At 42.6% G+C, this 21,763-nt stretch overlaps 1 protein-coding gene across 1 annotated transcript in view; it reads right to left on the bottom strand.

The window, feature by feature from the left end:
• Positions 1-21,763, bottom strand: part of xkr4 (XK related 4) — a 63,372-nt gene that overhangs the window by 39,678 nt on the left and 1,931 nt on the right. The window lies entirely within an intron of this gene.

The raw sequence follows: 21,763 nt of genomic DNA, 5'->3' as shown, positions 1-21,763 counted from the left end.
GGAGGTGGGGGACATGGAGTCTGAGTGGACCGTGTTCCGTGCCTCCATTGTCGAGGCGGCCGATCGGAGCTGTGGCCGCAAGGTTGTCGGTGCCTGTCGCGGCGGCAACCCTCGAACCCGTTGGTGGACACCTTCGGTGAGGGTTGCCGTCAGGCTGAAGAAAGAGTCCTACCGGGCCTTTTTGGCCTGTGGGACTCCTGAAGCAGCTGATGGGTACCGGCAGGCGAAGCGGCATGCGGCTCGGGTGGTTGCTGAGGCAAAAACTCGGGCGTGGGAGGAGTTTGGAGAGGCCATGGAGAAAGACTTCTGTACGGCTTCGAGGCGATTCTGGTCCACCATCCGGCGTCTCATGGGGGGCAAGCAGTACGGCACCAACACTGTTTATAGTGGGGATGGTGTGCTGCTGACCTCTACTCGGGACGTTGTGGGCCGGTGGGCAGAGTACTTCAAAGACCTCCTCAATCCCCCCAACATGCCTTCCATTGAAGAAGCTGAGCCTGGGGACTCTGGGTTGGGCTCTCCAATCTCTGGGGACGAGGTCACCGAGGTGGTTGAGAAGCTCCTCGGTGGCAAGGCTCCGGGGGTGGATGACGGTGGATGGGTTGTGTTGGCTGACGCGACTCTGCAATATTGCATGGACATCGGGGGCAGTTCCCCTGGATTGGCAGACCGGGGTGGTGGTCCCCCTGATCAAAAAGGGGGACCGGAGGGTGTGCTCTAATTATAGAGGGGTCACACTCTTAAGCCTCCCTGGCAAGGTCTATTCAGGGGTCCTGGAGAGGAGGGTCCGTCGGATAGTCAAACCTCGGATTCAGGAAGAGCAGTGTGGTTTTCGTCCTGGTCGTGGAACACTGGACCAGCTCTACACCCTCGGCAGGGTCCTGGAGGGTGCAAGGGAGTACGCCCAACCAGTCTACATGTGTGTTGTGGACTTGGAGAAGGCGTTCGACCGTGTCCCTCGGGGAGCCCTGTGGGGGGTTCTCCGGGAGTATGGGGTACCGGGCCCTTTGATACGGGCTGTCAGGTCTTTGTATGACCGGTGTCAGAGCCTGGTCCGCATTGCCGGCAGTAAGTCGGGCTCGTTTCCGGTGAGAGTTGGACTCCGCCAGGGCTGCCCTTTGTCACCGATTCTGTTCATCACTTTCATGGACAGAATTTCTAGGCGCAGCCAAGGTGTTGAGGGGATCCAATTTGGTGGCCTTAGGATCTCATCTCTGCTTTTTGCAGACGATGTGGTCCTACTGGCCTCATCAGGTCATGATCTGCAGCTCTCGCTGGAGCGGTTCGCAGCCGAGTGTGAAGCGGCCGGGATAGGGATCAGTGCCTCCAAATCCGAGGCCATGGTCTTGAGCCGGAAAAGGGTAGAGTGCCTTCTCCGGGTCAAGGGGGGTGTCCTGCCCCAGGTGGAGGAGTTCAAGTATCTCGGGATCTTGTTCACGAATGGGGGAAGAAGGGAGCGGGAGATCGACAGGCGGATTGGCGCAGCGTCTGCCGTCCAACGGGCGCTGTACCGGTCCGTCGTGGTGAAGAGAGAGCTGAGTCATAAAGCGAAGCTCTCGATTTACCGGTCGATCTACGTTCCCACCCTCATCTATGGTCATGAGCTTTGGGTCATGACCGAAAGAACGAGATCGCGGATACAAGCGGCCGAAATGGGTTTTCTCCGTAGGGTGTCTGGGCTTTCCCTTAGAGATAGGGTGAGAAGCTCAGTCATCCGAGAGGGACTCAGAGTAGAGCCGCTGCTCCTTCACATCGAGAGGAGCCAGTTGAGGTGGCTCGGGCATCTGGTCAGGATGCCTCCTGGACGCCTCCCTGGTGAGGTGTTCCGGGCACGTCCCACCGGGAGGAGGCCCCGGGGAAGACCCAGGACACGCTGGAGGGACTATGTCTCTCGGCTGGCCTGGGAACGCCTCGGGATTCCCCCGGAAGAGCTAGAAGAAGTGGCCGGGGAGAGGGAAGTCTGGGCCTCCCTTCTGAAGCTGCTACCCCCGCGACCCGACCTCGGATAAGCGGAAGAAGATGGATGGATGGATGGAAACTAGATGTGGATGAGAAGGATTAAAAAGGCAGCTGGAAAGGAGGGGAGCACCTAGATTTATGGTATAATCGTGGAGTCAATGAGGGAGAGACAGAACTTTGGATCTGAATACTGTTTGATATAGTTAGAGGACATTGGAGAGATCAGGAGGTGCTTGTTTCTCTTGAATGATAGAAAGTGGGCTCGGAGGAGCAGTAGACTGCAGGCAAACAGAGAGACTGTAGATGGACCAGGATTCAATGTGTGAATTAGACCAGTATAGGTTGTGTTTAATGAGCCAGTCATAGAACTATTGATGAGTTGGCATTGAGAAAAAAACAAAACAAAACAAAAAACAAAAGGAAACCAATTCATGATTCTTACCAGAAATTATTTGGAGCAGGTTTTATGGGTAACCATAAAACTGGAGGAAGGGTGGGAAAGGAAGTGGATGTTGCACTGTTTGATTATGGAATGATCTAAGATGGTTTATTCACAGCCAGAGTCAATAAGAGCACTTAGATTAATATAATCGTTATTGAAGGAGGGTAGAAAACAGGGATGATTGTGGGAATTGAGTCAGTCCATCAGATTCCCTGGAACTGATGGACCCTCTCTTTTGGCTGAACATCAGAGCTTGGGGGCACTGATGTCACAATGGGAAGAAGGTCTCAGGGGAGCCTATCTCTGGCTCAGGGGAGCCAGAGATAGAACAACAAGTTTCTTGTTGTTCTATCTTGTTTCTCCTCCTCCTGCTGGAGGAGGAGAAACGTTACTTGACAAATTTTGAATTGTAGCGGTTAATTGGTCCAAACACTGAATTGTAAACTTCTCTTCGTAGAGAGTTCTGAGAGCTGAAACTTGAGATTCAGTGAAGGTGTGTCTTCTAGAGTTCTCCTGAGAGTGCTGGCTAATTATCTTCTTGGCCTGAGAGTTGTGTCATGTTGATATTTAATCTTCTGACCCACATGAACAGACACTCTCAGGAGACAAATAAAATTTTAAGATTTTATTACAAAGAAATTAATAATGAGTTTAATGATGGTCTGGAAGGAACTGGAGGCAACAGGAACAATGAAAGGTGAGATTTACGATGGAACATGAAATGAGCTTACTCAGGTGGAGTAAGGCAGATGGCAGATCTCTGCAGGTGGAGACGCCAAAGAGAGGTGAGTGGAAGCTTATTGTTCTGTCCTTGTGTGTTGTTGGTGATGGCAGAGGATTCGTGAGTCAGGAAGGAGAGGTGAGAAAATGCCAGAAAGCGGTGATCGTGGGAGGACAGACGGGTATAGCACTCAAATAGGTATAATACTCTGGAAGTTTGTTCCAGATTTGTGGTGCATAGAAGCTGAATGCTGCTTCTCCTCGTTTGGTTCTGGTTCTGGGTATGCAGAGCAGAACCAGAACCTGAGAGGTCTGGAAGGTTGATACAACAGCAGCAGATCTTTAATGTATTGTGGTGCTAAGCCGTTCAGTGATTTATAAACTAACAACAGTATTTTAAAGTCTATTCTTTGAGCCACAGGGAGCCAGTGTAGGGACTTTAAAACTGGGGTGATGTGCTCTATCTTCCTGGTTTTAGTGAGAACGCCAGTAGCAGCTGTTTGATTTGTTGGACAGACCTGTGAAGACGCTGTTGCAGTAATCAATGCGACTAAAGATAAACGTATTAATGAGTTTCTCTAGATCTTGCTGAGACATTAGTCCTCTAATTCTATAAACTATAGAAGGCCAACTTTGTAACTGTTTTTATGTGACTCTGAAGGTTCAGGTCAGAGTCCATCACTACACTCAGTTTTCGGGCCTGATCTCTAGGTTTTAGTTGTAATAACTGAAGCTGTGCATTGACTGTAGATTGCTCCTCTTTAGGTCCAAAAATAATAACTGCAGTTTTGTTTCTGTTCAGCTGGAGGAAGGTTTGGCACATCCACACATTTATCTGTTCTAAGCATTTATTCAGTGATTCAATGGGTTCAGAATCAGCTAGTGACAACGTAATGTAGAGCTGTGTATCATCTGCATAGTTATGGTAGCTAATCTTATTTCCTGTTATAACCTGAGCTAGTGGGAGCATATACTGTAGATATTGAATAAGAGGGCTCCTAATATTGAACCTCTGACCTCTTTGATGAGAAGTTTCCAATTGTTCCTGTTCTTTATGTAAGATTCCGTTGAGCACTGGACAGGAGTGTCCGACCCAACTCTCCAGTCGATTCAGTAAAATGTCATGATCAACAGTGTCAAAAGCCGCAGTGATGTCCAACAGAACCAGCACTGTGGTTCTTCCACAGTCCGTATTTATATGGATATCATTGAACACTTTTACCAGGGCAGTATCCGTGCTGTAGTGAGACCGGAAACCAGACTGGAAGGAGTCAAAGCGGTTGTTTAAACACAGCTTTTTGAATAACTTTGCTGATGAATCAGAGGTCAGAGATCGGCCTGTAATTCAGTAGTGATTTGTCCAGATTGTTCTTTTTTATCAGTGGTTTGATTACTGCTGTTTTTAAAGCCTGGGATAAAACTCCTGATGAGAGTGATGAGTTTACTATTTGGATCAGATCATTAGCAATAACAAGCAGGATTTTCTTAAAGAAATGTGTGGGTAAAACATCCAGACAGCAGGAACTGGAGCTTAATTGACTTATAATTTCTTTTAGGGTTTCATAATTAAGTAGTTGAAATTGGGTCATTTTTCCTGTATCTGTTTTGTTTGGGCACAACATTGATACTTGCTTTAGAGTGGATGTGCAGATTAATCCTCTGATTTTTTAAATTTTCTCTGAAAAGAAGCTGGAAAACTTGTTGCAGGCGGCAATACATTGGAATTCAGGTGGTAACGTCACAGGAGGGTTTGTGATTCTGTCAACTGTTGCAAATAAAGCTCGAGCATTGTTAATGTTTTTGTTTATGACATCTGCAAAGAAAGCTTTCCTTGCATGTTTCAGTGTTGAGTGATAGTTACGTAGTCTTTCTTTGTAGATGTCATAATAAACATGAAGTTGAGTTTTACGCCATATTCGTTCGGCTCTACGGCAGAGTTGTCTTGCAGATTGAACTGTTTGTGTATTTCTCCATGGAGATTTCTTCCTACCAGGCACAACCTTCACTTTAATGGGGGCAATGTAATCAATGATATCTGAAACTTTAGACTGAAAATTATCTGCCAACTTATCTACGTCATTACAGCTTAAGGGTGAGGAAGAAGAGTAGATTTGATTAAATGTTTCTGCTGTGTTTTCTGTGAAAGAACGTTTTGTGATGGTTGCTGTTTGTCCAAGTGGGTTAAAAGATAAAAAATTTTCAAAGATAACAGGAAGTGATGCGACAGGGCAACATCAGTTACAGAGACATTGGAAATATTCACACCCTTACTGACAACCAGGTCCAGGGTGTGTCCTTGAGTGTGTGTTGCTTGTTTGACATGTTGTGTTAGACCAAAATTCTCTAATATATTAAAGAGCTTTTTTGCCCCTCTGTCTTGGGAGTTGTCAACATGAATGTTGAAATCACTGACAATTATTAAACAATCATAATCAATACATATGAGAAATAGAAGCTCATTCAAGTCAGTAAAGAAATTTTCAACATATGTTGGAATTTTGTATAAAGTTAGTGTCAAAGTTCGTTTGTGGCCTTTTACCTCAATTCCAAGGTACTCAAAAGAGGTGAAATGACCCAAAGAGATTTTACTGAAATTTTACTAGTATTTATGGTATTCTTAAATATTGAAGCCATGCCTCCTCCTTTTTCATGTTTTCTATTCTCACTTAAAAAATTGTAGTTAGGAGGCGCCGATTCAATTAGTACGATCGGTTCATTATTGTTATTCAACCATGTATCTGTCAGAAACATAACATCAATATTATGCTCAGTGATGAAATCATTAAATAATAGAGCTTTAACACAGAGAGATCTGGTATTTAAAAGAGCTAGTTTAAGTGAGTTGGTAGCCGATAGTTCATCAGTCTGAGGTTCCTTTAGGCAGGGGATCAGTCTGAGGTTTGAATTAGGACTGCTGTATTTTGTATTTCTGTTTTTTGTAAATTTTCTTGTAGTGATCCTGACAGGTAATGTCCTGTTTTGCAGTGCCGGGGGCCAGACACATTCTGGAGGAAGACATGTGTAAATATAATATCTGGACCCGGTCTCAGACCTCAGAAACGCAGAGTGGTGGATCCTCTGGGAAGTCAGAGGCAGGTGGCTTAAATGAAGTGAGGTCTGCTACGTGAGCGCTAAGGAGAGATGTGCCGAGGAGAACCTGTTGATTCATTCCATCTGTAAATTTGAGAACCTCTGGTCCAGAAGACATTTCTTCATAGGTATCTTGTGAATGCAGTGAATGAGTGGGGGAGTAGAAAGGGAGGGCGGAAGAAGGTGAGGAACCAGTCGCTGTCTCCAGTCGATGTTATATCAGTTTGTTTGTTTTGGAATAGTTTGCTCCTGATACGCAGAGGGTTCCATCCTAGTCAGACATCCTTGAGCTTGTTCTTCTGAAGCGATGATCACATTGTTGTCCTTGTTGATAAAACGAAAAAGGTTCGCAGTGAGTAGCTTTATCCCATGTTTATTAAGATTGCGTCCGCCTCTTCCAAAGAGGTGAAAGCGCTGCCAATAGATCCAGAGGTTATCAATGAAGTTCACTGAGTTGGCAGAGCAGGTTTTAATCAGACATTTATTTATCATGTCCAGCCTGGAGTGTTTTTTGTCTCCCCATTGAGGTGATGGAATTGGACCACTGAGAAATAACTTCATTTTTAATTTTCCCATAGTTTTCAGAAGAGTATTAAAGTCCATTTTAAGAATCTCAGATTTTTATTTTGCCAGATCGTTGGCTCTGACATGCACAACTAAAGTCTCAATATTTGGCTGATCAGTGGTAAGAGAGAGTACTTTTTTTTTTTTCCTTTTTTTTTCTCCGAAGAGTTTTTGCGGCGCTAGTGGCTTGTATTTTTTCGACAGTAGGCAGACAGGTAGGAGGGTGAGGAGAGGGGGGAAGACATGCGGCAAAGGTCGTCGGGACCGGGAGTCGAACCCGCGACGTCCGCGTCGAGAACTAAGGCCTCCAAACGTGGGGCGTGCTAACCCCCTGCGCCACCACAGCACGCCCCTAGAGAGAGTACTTTGTGAGTTAAATCAGATACAGTGTCAAAAGAAATCACTCTCGTTTTCTTGGCATTGCAAACGTGACTGATTCCATTTACTGCCTCATCACCAACAATAAGCACTTTTGGCATGCCTTTTGTTTTCCTGGTGGTCGCTTTGTCCTTTGGGGGTTGGATGTGTTGCCCTTGCCTCATTGTTGATATTTGAAGGCGAGGTTTCACTCAGAGGCTCAGGCTGAAGTGCAGAAAATCTGTTTTTCAGTGGGATTCCCAAGGAGTCAGAATGTTTTGAGGCTTGGGCTGGTCGCTTTGACCTTGGGAGCGGGGTTGGTGGAGCCGTTTTGGTTCCATCTGCTTGTTTATTTTTCTTTGGTGGAGCAGGTGTCGAAGTTAAAGGTGGGTTTCAGCTCAGAGCTGGCCACGCTGATTCGTCCAGGTGTGGTGTTCTCCCTGTGAGACGTCTCATGGGATCTGCAGTGTGAGACTTTTGTTTTGGCTTGGCACCCTGAGCATTCCAGGGTGAGCTGTTTGGTGCGGGGCGTATGACCTCTCCGTTGATTTGAGGAAGAGTTGTTTCATTTCCACAAGTAGCGTTTATCTCAAAGTTCCCCTCCAGCATTGAATCTTCATTTCTATAAGCTGAAGTCGATCTGGCAGCCCACTCTACATATACTGTAGTTCAGGGGTGAGCAACTCCAGGCCTCGAGGGCCGGTCTCCTGCAACTCTTAGATGCATCTCTACTTCAAAAGACCTGAGTCAAATGATGAGGTTATTAGCAGGTCTCTGGAGAACTTGACTGCACTTAGGAGGTGATTCAGCTATTGGATTCAAGTGTGTTGGACCAGGGAGATATCTAAGAGTTGCGGGACACCAGCCCTTGAGGACCAGGATTGCCCACCCCTTCAATGATTTGATGAGTGAAAATGAAATGCAGGTGTATCAGAGCACACCTGCACAGGTCCACCTCCACGCTCCCTGGCACCACCCATAACACTACCAGACTTAAATCAGATTAAAATTCTCTTGTTTATAAAAAGTTTTTTAAAAATTCTCTTGTTTAAGGTTATCTAAAAGTACCAAAATTATTTCTATATGCTAAATGTCAGAAAACATAGTGATTTTTTAGAGATTTTTTTGTTTCTTTGAATTCAGAAGTTTACTTGTCAGTGTCAGGAATAATATCTTTTAAAATGTATGACTTGGTTCAAACCTTTTGTGTTTCCTTTCACAAACCTCTTACATTTAAGTTAATTGAAGGCAATTAACTTAAATGTAACGCCTTAAAGACATTGCTCTCTAGTCTGACATGATAGGAAAATCAAAAGAAATCAGTTAAGATATCAGGAAGAGAGTTATGGAGCTGCACAAGTCTGGTTCATCCTTGGGAACAATTTACTGTTCCTTGAAGGTGTCATGTTCATTTGATCAAACAATTATACGCAAACCCATGATACAAATGTCCAGCCATCATACTGCTCAGGGGGGAGATGGTTTTTGAGTCCCCAATTATGAAAGTGTTTGTCCGGATCCTTGTTGTGGTTTTGTCCTCACTGTCATTGTCCAGTCTGTGTCGTGGTACCTGTCCTTTTTGATTTTTGTGGACTTCAAGACATCATTAAGCTCATTTTTTAACCTAACCTGAGTCTGAGCACGTCCATCCTCACCACCATCATCAATCTATCCATTTCATGACGGTATGAGAGGAGCAGCATCATGTTGTGGGACTGTTTTTCTGTTGTGGGACTGAACTGACACATTTCATAAAATAGATGGCATCATGAGGAAAGAACATTAAATATTGAAGCAATATTTAAGCCAGCTGTTGAAGAAGCATAAGAAATCATCTTGTTGTTGAACTTCAGGTTGTTGCATACGTATTTTACATTAATTGAAATTCCAAGTAGCACATCTTGCATATCAGGTGTGTCTTAAAATTGACAGAAATACTGATTACTTTTTTGTTTGCCTAATGCTACTGATGTTTTCTCTGCTTGTTCGAATCATTTTACAATTGATTCATACCTGAAATATGAAAAGATACAGTATGTATGTTGTTGTTGTTTTCCATGTTTCATACCAAACAAGCTCTAATATCAAAAAATTGAAACTGCAGCCAGACTCCTCACCTCCTCTCTTCCTTCTCCCTCTTTCTACTATCCTCATTCACATTCACATTTAAAAAAATATTACAGTTTTGGTAAGCCTCTAAGACAGGTAATGAGAAACACTACAAAATAAGGACATACTTGCAAAGCAGAAAATAACATAATATTTTGGAAACCCTTGTGAAAATTACATTGTTTTCGTAATTATTGCAAGTTGAAGAGTAAGCAATACATTTTAGGTGTGTTTTCTGGACAGTTTTTAATTTCATGTTTGCGCTGCTCTCTTCTAATCTGTTTGGGTTGTACCTTGATCTCCATTATGCTGTTTTGCAGACACATTTACAGAACAGCAGTACTTACAAGTGTGATTAATTCGCACATAATTGAACTGTCTTCCACTTATTTTCATTCAGTGCCCTAGTGAAAAAAATATACTTTAGTTTATTTCAAACATACTTACATTTGTGTAAGTACATTTTAAGTATACTAAGTATTAAGTGTACTACCTATAAATATATACCAAGTATACTAAAAGTATGCTTGTACCAATTTTGACATTATAACTTTAAACACAGTTAAATATAACTGTACCAAAATACACTTTTAAGAAATATATTAAATAAAAGAATACTTTAAGTGAACAAAATATGTATTTGTTCAAGTGTACCAATGAAACAATATGCTTTTAAAGATATTTTGTGTATATTTTAAAATATATGCTAAAAATAGAATTTTTAAAAATTCACTTAACGGTTACTTTAAAAGTAAACTATTAAATATAGTGAAATTTCAGTATGTTTTATATTACATTTCAGCGTATATTTTAGGCTAATGAAGTAAGGCTTTTTAGGTGGCTTAATAATATTTTACTATTTTTGTTAAAATGGCAAAGAATGAAAAAAAAACCAATCCTTATAGAGGAACTCAATGTAATCTGGTTTAACAAAGTAAATAATGTGTTCATGCCTCAAAATACACTTTGAGGCATGAACTGTCACTAAACATTGACAGTTTAGTGACAGAGGTTCGACAACAAAAACAATACTTGTCCTTAACACTAAATGTAGTAGGTATCTTCAGTTTCACATCTCTCCAAATATGATTTGTTGTTTTCAGTTTTTTCACTTAAACACAGAAGCTGTCTTTACCTAATCCATTTTTAGATGTATGATGTAAGATCTATTAGTGAAAGGCATGTTCAGTTCACACTCCAGACCAGATGGTGGCGGTAATGCACAGCCTCAGTTTCTTTTTTAATAAAAGTGTCATTAAAAGAAGAGCAGTCACGAAGCCGGTGAAGATAAGAGATGCTGTTCCAATTCACCCTTTTTACTCACATATTGCCTTAAAGTAGAGAGGGTCTTGATAATAGTTATTAGTTTTGGTAAATTGAAGCTGGTGACGTCCTAATCTGAGTTAGATGACAACACAACAGGACAAGAACCGATGGAAATGAAATGTGGATCATGAAGGGATGAAGGCTGCCAACGTGTTGCTAGCTGGTGGCAAGTTTATTTCAAAAATGCTAATTATCTTTATTTAATTGTAAACAGTGCAGTACACATTGTTGAGGCGCTTATCAAGCTCAAATACATTCACATGCTTTCACACACTAATATTCTCACACAAAGGCCCTTTGTAATTGTAACATCTATCGAAACTCCTCAGACTCCCGTCTCCCAGGAAATAGAAACTTAGTTGATAAAATGACGTAAGACATCAGATGACCACCAGGTGCATCCGTAGTATAGTAAACGAATCTTCCCGTTTTTGATGAGATGATGTATAGACTCGGTCACAGCCACACCTAGTCTGTAAGGGTAAGCGTCTCCTTTTTTAGCGCTAAAAAAGAATAAAATAAGTAAAGTCTGATTACTTGTACTGGCTGATTTTCTGCTCTGTGTGCGGTACATTTTTGATCCATTTTCAACAACATATAAATAAACTTACGTTGGTTTCAGGAATAGTTATTTTATCAATTTTATTGTGATTATTATGACAATCATTCAACTTCATGTTATAACTGCATGGAGGCTCTGTTGCGTCTTAATATGTTCTTCATAAACTTAACCTGGTTTTAATTAAGCTCAGTATGCCAAAGAGATTGTGATATTGTGAGGCTGTTGTTATAACTCGTTCATCATTGTTTTTATCCTCAACATATTTTTGCAGTCTAAGCAAATTAAGATGAAAGAGGAAACCAGGGATCAGGTATTAGAAAACCTAAAAACTTTCCTGTCTCAGAAGAGGCTCTGGCTCCACCAGATGACCAACCAGTTCTGAGGATGAACGTCCACATCGTCCTCGTGTGATGGAAGGCTGTTTTTTTTTTTTTTTACATTGAGCATCTGGCCACATTTTTAATAACAGCAAAAACTGATGTGTTTCCAACACTATGTGTTTATTCCAACTTTCTTTATTGAATTTAACAGCTTGACATGCATCAATCATTAGGACAATAAAAATACAGTAGTCACAGATAACCGAGAGAAAAAGAAGTGCAAGCTGATTTCTCCCAAAACCAAACCCATCCCAGTCTAGGTCTAAGCACAAGAGAAACAGCCAAGAGAGATACAATTCCTGCAACAACTATGACATACACAACACACACACACCCATCCATCCACACACATTCCAAAGGAGGCAGAGAAAGAGAAAGAAAAAAATATATATATATATATATACATACAGTATATATCAGTGACGTGCGGTCAGGGGTGGCAGGTGAGGCAGAGCCTCAGCTGTCATCATGGAAAAATAATATATAATAATAAGATCATTTATATTGCTATTTTCACCCTGTGGTTTGTACTATAAAGTAACCTATTTTTAATGTAGCTTAAAAAATTCTGTTTTTGTTTGTTTTTTTAAAACATTTTTATATTTTCCCATTCAAATGCTCAGAAGCGAAGCCGGTGAGGCAGCAGCGAGCTGAGTGCTAACTGCACTGGCTGCCTGTCATGCTGAGGTCTAACTTCTTAGCCCACATGCAGAACAACACCAGAAGCCGAGATTGATTAAAGAGATTTATTACAACCAAGGGGAAGGGGGAAAAAACAGATAAACAATCCGGGAGCGCTTGGGACTGGATCTCAGGTCAGCTAGGGAAGAAACAGACGGTAAGTTTGGGGCCGAGGAAATTTGGAGATGGCGCTGACTGAGAGCTTACCTCCGATTGGAAGGAGAAAGGACTGGGGGAAAAACCTGGGAAATCCGGAGTCTGTTTTGAGGTGCGGAGGGCTGCGGGCTGCGGCGGCGTTGGAGGACGGACAGGTAAGTCTGAACTGTTCTGCCAGAAGCAGGCTGCCGAGCTGTAGGTTCGGAGGGGTCCTGGGCTGGATCTATCTTCAGCACGTCTCAGGTCAATCAGCTGAAAAAAGGTCAGAGACACAGGTGGATCAGAATTCAGGAAGCAAACAGGACGAGTAGAGCTGGAGTGAATCGGTACCATAACTAGCTAACAATCTGGCAGGGAAGTGTCAGCAGCCTCCTCCAGTTATACAGCTCCTGATGGCAGAACGGTTTCAGGTGCGTGGTTCAGGAGACGCCCTCAGATGGAACAAGGCCTCCAGCGCCCTCTGGTGGATGAACAGCTCCGGATCCCAACAGTACCCCCCCCTCAACGACCGCCACCTGGCGGTCCAACCGAGGAAGGCAGGGAGGAACGATAATCAGAAATCAAAGAAGGATCTAAAATAAAAGAACCAGGAACCCACATCCGATCCTCCGATAGAAATTTGCAAACCCCAGAAATCGTTGAAGTTGTTTTCTATTCTCTGGGGTTGGCCAGTCTAGAACAGCTTTGATCTTCTCCTCCGATGGTCTTACCTGTCCGCCCTCGAGCACGAATCCCAGGAAGGTGACTGATGGGCGGTGAAATTCGCACTTCTCAGCCTTTACAAACAATTTATTCTCCAGCAGTCGCTGGAGAACAAATCTTACATGTCTCTTATGTTCTGACAGAGTCCTGGAATAGATCAATATGTCATCAAGATAAACAAAAACGAAAATGTTCAAAAAATCTCTCAAAACGTCATTAACTAAGGCTTGGAAACAGGCAGGTGCGTTTGACAGGCCGAAAGGCATCACTAAATATTCGAAATGGCCCAGAGGTGTCTTAAAGGCGGTTTTCCACTCATCACCCTCCCGGATCCTGAGAAGGTGATAAGCGTTTCTAAGATCTAATTTAGTGAAGACAGTAGCTTCCTGAACCGGTTCAAACGCTGAAGCTAGGAGAGGTAGCGGGTACTTATTCTTGATGGTGATCTGATTTAACCCCCGGTAATCTATACAGGGTCGAAGGGAACCATCTTTTTTGCCCACGAAGAAAAACCCCGCCCCGAGCGGAGAAGACGAGGGGCGAATTATTCCTGCGGCTAGTGACTCATTAATGTAGGTCTCCATACTTTCCCTTTCTGGTTTGGAGATATTATACAGCCGACTGTTGGGCAGAGGCGCTCCAGGTAGGAGATCTATGGCGCAGTCATATGGGCGATGCGGAGGTAGAGAGAGAGCACTAGCCTTACTGAACACAGGGGCTAAGTCATGGTAGTCTGGAGGGAGAGTAGCGAGATCGGGTGGGTCCGCCTCCTGCCGGTTTGCCGGTGACTGACCCGTCGGCACGGCAGAGCGGAGGCAGGTGGAGTGACAGGAAATAGACCAGGATTCAATATGCCTCTTAGACCAATTTATTCTGGGGTTATGAAGAAAAAGCCAATCGAAGCCCAGGACAACAGGTGAGTTGGCAGCCGGGAAGACAAAAAATGATAATGTTTCACGATGGTTACCTGAAACCAGGAAATCCAACGGCTTAGTTTGGTGTGTGATGTCAGGTAGTTCCTTGCCGTCTAACGCTGCAACTCTGAGGGGTGTGGCTAACGGATAGGTATCTATGTCTAGTTGCCGGACTAAGTTTGAATCGATTAAATTTTTCTCACAACCAGAATCTATCATGGCGGATAACGTCAATGATTGATCATCAGTGAACAGTGTAGCTGGTAGCAGCAGACGAGGAGAATTTCCAGATTGTAGATGGTCCGCCAGTCTCCTCATTTCCTCTGGCGGACCACGGCTTTTGCCTTGGAGGGGCAGGTGGAGATGCGATGTCCAGATTCACCGCAGTACAGACAGAGGTTCTCTTTGAACCTTCTTAGCCTTTCTTCCGGGGAAAGCCGAGTACTCCCGATCTGCATCGGCTCCGTTTCGGCTGGTTCTGAAGATGGAAAAGCCGAGTTACTGGTTCTGTCAGAACATGATCTCACAAACGGGTGGCAACTCTTGGCTCTTTCCCTATTTCTGGAGCGTAGCCTATTATCCAACCGGATGGTGAGGTTTATCAGTTCCTCCAGGGTCTTAGGCTCATCTAAAACCGCTAACTCATCTTTTATCGAGTCGTTTAATGCATGGAAATATGCGCTTTTGAGAGCCGTCTGTCCCCAACCTGAAGCTGCTGCCTTAATCCTGAAGTCAATAGCAAACTCAGCCACCGATCTTCTGCCCTGTTTCAGTTCTAGCAGACCTCGGGAATCCGATGTTTTATCTGTATCCTGGTTAAAAGCCTGCTTAAACTCCTCCAAAAAGTCATCAAACGAGTATCCGTAATCTGCGGAGTTGGGAAATCTAGCCTCGGCCCATTCTAGCGCTTTTCCTGATAGATGTGACAAAATGAAAGAAATCTTTCTTCCATCATGGAGGAAGCTCTGAGGGGAATGATTGAAGATAATGGTACACTGAAACAAAAATCCTCTACACTTGCTGACTTCTCCAGAAAATCTTTCAGGCAGGGACGGACGGAAATCTGAAACTGTAGAGCGAACCGAATCTACAGACCTGGAAGTAGCTTGTGGATCCGGAACTGGAGCGGGTGCTGAAGCCTGGGAGCTAGATCCTTGCAAATAACTTGCAATCTCCTCTAATCGGCGGTTTGTTTCCGCTTGACGATTGTTTAACTCTCGCAACGCGGCGTCATGGTTCTGAATGAGAGTGTGCTGTTGTTCCAAGGTTTTCCGGAGTGTTTCCGCAGGGCTAGGTTGTTGGCCAGATTGTTCTGTCATGCTGAGGTCTAACTTCTTAGCCCACATGCAGAACAACACCAGAAGCCGAGATTGATTAAAGAGATTTATTACAACCAAGGGGAAGGGGGAAAAAACAGATAAACAATCCGGGAGCGCTTGGGACTGGATCTCAGGTCAGCTAGGGAAGAAACAGACGGTAAGTTTGGGGCCGAGGAAATTTGGAGATGGCGCTGACTGAGAGCTTACCTCCGATTGGAAGGAGAAAGGACTGGGGGAAAAACCTGGGAAATCCGGAGTCTGTTTTGAGGTGCGGAGGGCTGCGGGCTGCGGCGGCGTTGGAGGACGGACAGGTAAGTCTGAACTGTTCTGCCAGAAGCAGGCTGCCGAGCTGTAGGTTCGGAGGGGTCCTGGGCTGGATCTATCTTCAGCACGTCTCAGGTCAATCAGCTGAAAAAAGGTCAGAGACACAGGTGGATCAGAATTCAGGAAGCAAACAGGACGAGTAGAGCTGGAGTGAATCGGTACCATAACTAGCTAACAATCTGGCAGGGAAGTGTCAGCAGCCTCCTCCAGTTATACAGCTCCTGATGGCAGAACGGTTTCAGGTGCGTGGTTCAGGAGACGCCCTCAGATGGAACAAGGCCTCCAGCGCCCTCTGGTGGATGAACAGCTCCGGATCCCAACACTGCCATTTGATGGGAGCATGTTCCACCTGTCTGTACGTCGCCAATAAAATGGCTTAAAAACATTTAACGTATGAACTGATTTTCCATAATTTAGCTTATGTCTATAATATACAGTGCTTTTTGTCACTAACTGTGTGTGTAACATGTTTCGTGTGCTGAGGAGCGATCATAAACAGCAGAGAACAGATTCGAGGTGAGGCAGGCAGTTTTCTTGCCTCATGGCAGGGGGCGCTCATGATCTCAGACATTGTGACTCCACAATGGTAGAGTAAGAAACAGTAACAGCAAGCTAGCCATACAGTAGCTGCGCTGATACAGAGAGCGAGAAAGAAGTGGTTTTGAGTTGTACTTTAACGCTTTTTCCCTTTGCTGTGGAGCACACCACAAAATTAATAATATCTACATATCCAAGTTTGATTGAGTTGACGGAATTATTCTACGGCGGCAGCGCGGCTTAGCATCACATGTAGAAGAATAGTCTTTTTGTCCTCCAGCTTTGTCCGCATGCACGAAATTTCCTTATGTAAACAATAACATGCAGGGATCTATATTTGTAAATTTGATTATGATTAAGTTAGTGCCTCACCAGCTATGAACCTCACCGCATGTCACTGATATATTGTTTATACATATATACATAATTAATAGTAAAACAAATATATCATAAATAACAAATAAAGAATAGAAAAATTATAATAGGAAGAATATATATTGGTTAAAAACAAAAGAGCTGGATATAGATGAGAGGGCATACAGATAATTTAATTTCCTTCTGTGTCAGGGAGCAAAGTCATGGTACCCACTAAAGATAAGAAAGGTCTCCAAGTCTCCATAAATTTGCTGGTGGAACCCTTAAGTGAAAATCTGAGTTTTTCCAGGTTCAGGTTGTAAAGAACTTCTCTAACCCATTGGTCAAGAGACGGTGGGATGCTTAGTTTCCACTTGAGTAGAATAAGTCTTTGAGCAAAATGGGTAGTGAAAGCTAGTGCCTGTCTCAAAGAACGTGAACGGCCTTTGTCTGGAGGGATGCCAAATATAGCTGATATATAGCGGGTATCCTGGATCATATTAAAGTCTCCCCCTAAAATTAAATAAATAATTTTTTCAATATCAGGCATAGATGAAAAGAGTCTGGACACAAAGGTATTGTCATTCCAATTTGGACCGTAGACACAAGCTAGTATCACCAGAGTTTTGCAATTTACCAAATACAATTATGAAACGGTCCTCCGTGTCCGCTATTATTTTGTGCTGTTCAAACATAATATTATTACGAATAAGTGTATAATACTTATTATATACTTATATAAGTATATAATATGCCAAGGTTCCTCAAGCCTTGGCATTGAATCTAGAATGAAATACATGGCTAATCCAACTTCTTTTAAGTCGCATTCTCTCCCTATTACAAAGGTGTGTCTCTTGTAAAAAAAGAGTATGCCCCCTTTAATTTGCTGCAGATGAGCCATAACCTTAGCAATCTTGGTGGCATTTCCCAAACTTCTCACATTCCAAGAAACAACCCTCAAATTACTACCTGTGCTGGTCATACCTTACTATTCCCGAAGAGGTATATACATTGCAGTAAGGCAGTCCGGTTTTGGCTGAAAGGAGACTGGCACTTGGCATATTGTTGGCCGGCAGCTGTAGAGAGAGAAGAAGAAAGAGGGGGAAAAAAAAGAAAGCGAAAACGGAAAAGGACACACACTCACATACACATCTCCACTTAAAAACACGCACATCTGGACGAAGACCCCCTTTAAAGCAATAACAAAAATTTAATTGTCCATCGCACAGCAGGGCATCTTCTATCTCCTGTGAGACTTCCTTCATTATAGACTAACATTTTCCTCCTCCCAAAATCAGAATGGTCACTTGTCAGAAGGCAACCATTTCACACCAGACAACCACAAATTCAACCAATGTAACTGTAGAAGAACTTCTGAAAAACTTCATAACTGAGTAAAATCAACATAATAGCATACTAGACATCAAGATAGTTATGCTGGCTTTCAATGAGTAGTCTGTTGGTCATCACAGCATTCTAGTCCAGTCCCTGTAAAAGAAATCAAATCCAGAGCTAGTTTTAATTGTACAGGTTAATCAGAAGAATAATATTAAAGTAAAGAAATTCTAGAAACAGCTTTGCATTAAAACTATAAAGAACTGTCTGAGTTCTGCAAGTAGCTAGTTTAATACCACAAATAAACTGCTTGGATCCAACTAATAATTATTTCACTGGCAGGCTTGGGCTGGATGGATGAAGAGAGTCAATATAGCGCTTGGCGTCATCAGGTGAAGCCAGGAACCTTCGACTCCCATTCTTGGTCATGATGAACAGTCTGGCTGGGTAGCGCAATGCAGGCTTGAGTCCCTGATTATACAGTTCTTTATTGATCTGACGGTAAGCTGAGCGCTGCTGTAAAACCTCCAGGCAGTAATCTTCAAAAATGTGAAACAGGGTACCCTTATACTTCAACTTGCCTCGCAACTCCCAGGCTTTGCATGTAACGAGCTCCCTGATTTGATAGTTGTGGAAACACACAATAATGTCTCTGGGTTTCTCACCAGGGCCTGGTTTTGCCGTTAGCATCCGGTGTGCTCGATCCAGCTCCAGAGCCCTTTTAACGTATCTTCCCCGGAGACCACCAGAAGTAGTTGAGAGAAAAATGTTGTTGGATGTGAACCTTCTATGCCTTCAGGAAGTCCCACCAACATCTGGCATTGTTGCGGCAGCTCCTACTTTCCAAGTCAATTAGCTTAGCTTTCTCTCCGGTCACCGTAGCTAGCTCAGCTTGAATTGCCTGTATGTCGTCGCTCATGGTAGTGGCCACAGTTTCCAGTGATGAAATACGCTGGTGGTGGGTAGAAACGACAGATTCAAAGCGCTCCGGTTTTGTTTCGAGTTTAGTGGACGCCGCATTGAACTCCGCTGAGAGAGATTTCTTGTGGTCTCTCTCAGCGGTCTTTCTTGTGGTCAGCTAACATAGCTGTTAGCACATGTTTAATTGTACAGTTTCCCCTCGTCGTTTTTTTGCTCTCCTTTTTTTGCTCTGCTGGTCATCGTCTGATTAACTGGTCGCAGTTCCAATACAGCTTTACAACTGCTGTTGAATTAACAAAGACGAAGTGGAATTTAATATAGTAGTAGTGTTCGAGGTGGGAACTTCAGAAAAAGCATCTACCCCATCTTGCAGTCTAACAGGAAGTCCAACACTATGGGTTTAATAAACATAATTTGATTTGAAAATAATTGGACAGAATTTATTCCCCTTGTTAATCTGCCATTTCTCTTTCATACATTTTATTCATTGTTAGCTTTCAGCGCCCAGCATGACATCACTTAAGCCACGCCCCCTGAGAACAGGAAGTGTCATGTTTTACTTTGAAAGGTCGTTATCTGACCCCTTTGACCTAATCAACATGAAACTGTGTCCAGAGACAGAAGACATGTTGGTGTTATATGATTCGAACTTTGACCGGTTTCGGTGGAGCAGGTGGGTGTGGCGCCGTGGCGAAGTGACCTGTAACGCCGTCGCCATACTTTTGGCTCTAAATTCCACAGTTTCAAACCGAGCTGCACCAAACTCACTGATATTGATCCTTATCCAATCGCCGACAGGAATCCACAACAATCATTGGTGGGCGTGGCCTAATTCCTCTACAGCGCCCCATAGAATATTTTAAACGATCAGCCCTAAGCCATGCTTTAACCCAGAATTATGAAACATGGTACACATGTGTATCTTATCAGGAGATACAAAAAAGTCTCTTGGTGCCATGGTCCAAACCCAATAGGAAGTCAGCCATTTTTAATCAAAGCTCCCATCATGTCCTTTTTATTGACGTCATATCTGATCGAACTTGTCCTACAGCGTTTGACATACAAACTTCAGAATCACTCAGCAGAGTCTTCAGGCATTGAAGGTCAAAAGTTATCAAAGGATTTTTTGTACATCAAAGAATGTGGGCGTGCCTAAGTGTCAAACTTTGACTATTCGCCATGAAACATCAAAATGCAATAACTTCCACACACAAGGTCAGGGCTGCATCACACTTTCTATGTCTCACTACAGACCAGTCCTCACCACATTTACATGGTCAATTGATGACATCACCTTAGCTCCACCCGCTTCCAACAGGAAGTCACCTGTTTTTTCTGATGGATGTCTTACTGTTACCCTTTGGTTCATATAGCTTTAAACCTGTGTCAAGTGACATAAATGACATGATGATGATGAATTCTGTCAACGCTGCCTGCTGGCTGAACCATGTGGGCATGGCCAAATGGCGAAATTTGGTCCCTCACCATTTGTATATGGGCGCCTCTAAATCACACATATATCATTCGATTTGCACCAAACTTTTTAAGATTGACTCTTGTGAACCTCAAAGGAGCCCAATGCCATTATTTTGACTCCACTGTGCCCCCTGCCCATGTATACTTGAATCCATCCGCTATATCTCCTCACTGCATCAACCGATCTCCTGATGATGTCAAATACTTAGTGAGTCCACAACATCTTAAAATGTCATACTTTTTTCTTTGCCATTTTTCTGTACTCTTTAAAATACAAGTGCTTTCTCTGTTTAATTGCACTGTTGTTTTATTGTTTTTTGTAAGTTTCTGTAAATTGCAGTGGTGCAGTCAATGGGAATGTTCTGTTATTGATCCTCACTGTTCTTGGGAAGAAGAAATGACAGTTTGTCTGGAGTAGTACTGGAATACTGTGACATTGTATAAAACAATACTCTGTCCTTGGTGAAATATTTTTCACATATCCTCTAAAGTGTACCTATTGTTTTATTGTGCTAATTTTCTTAAGCATGTTGACTGTAAACGTTGAATATATTGACAATTTGTACAACTCTCTGATAGTATATTGGCAATGTACTCTTAAAAATTTGAATATATTGAATACACAATGTAATTTGTTTCACCTGGAACGTGTGTTGTAATTGATCCTTCTGGGTACTGGTAGCCTGATATGTTTTCAGTACTGTAGAGTATATGAAGCATGTAATGTACAAAGTGGCAAAGCAGAATAATAAGACATTAAGTAACTAAAAAGTGTACTTCATTAGCAATTCTAATAAACTAAAAGTGTAATTGTAGACTGTGATCACACTACTCATATATAAAATATGTACTGCCAATATACTTAAGATACATTCTAAATATGTTTTAAATGTAACTCAATCACAAAAATAGTACACTCAAAATATACTAATCAAGCACGATTACATTAAATAAAAAGCAATATACTTAAAGTGTACTAAGTATAATTTTAGTTGGTCTAAAAAAAGTACGTAAAAGTACACTTAGTACACTTTACATTGTGCTTTAATGCAATTTAAATACTATTAAAATACACTAGGCACAAAATTAGTTGTTCCAAAATAGCACACTTTAAGTTAACTAATCCTAAGCAAACTTGAAGTATACTCATGATTAGTCCGACTTAAAGTAACTAAAATTTAACATAGTATATTTATTTTTCACCGGGGTGGTCTAGAGTGGGGGTGTAGGGTGCTTTCAATGCTGTGCCAAATGACTGCCCAGCACACAGAAAGATAACCACTGATGCTACTGGAACAATCATTTTTTAAATTATTGCTGTTGTTGTTAAGAGAAAACTAATTTCTGGGGTTAACTGTGGCAACATGAAACAAAGAGATGAAATGAAAACTTCATCAATTAGCAGTCTTGATCATAAAAATCCTCAGTATTTTGTTGTTAAAATACTTCAAAACAATGTCTACATGGTTTATGTACTTCAAGGCTTATTTGGTAAATACTTACTTTAAAAGATAGTTTTTCTATTTGTCTAAAAT

This window comes from Xiphophorus hellerii, chromosome 6, assembly GCF_003331165.1.
Source record: "Xiphophorus hellerii strain 12219 chromosome 6, Xiphophorus_hellerii-4.1, whole genome shotgun sequence".
NCBI lineage: Eukaryota > Metazoa > Chordata > Actinopteri > Cyprinodontiformes > Poeciliidae > Xiphophorus > Xiphophorus hellerii.
This window is presented reverse-complemented; position numbering and strand designations above follow the sequence as displayed.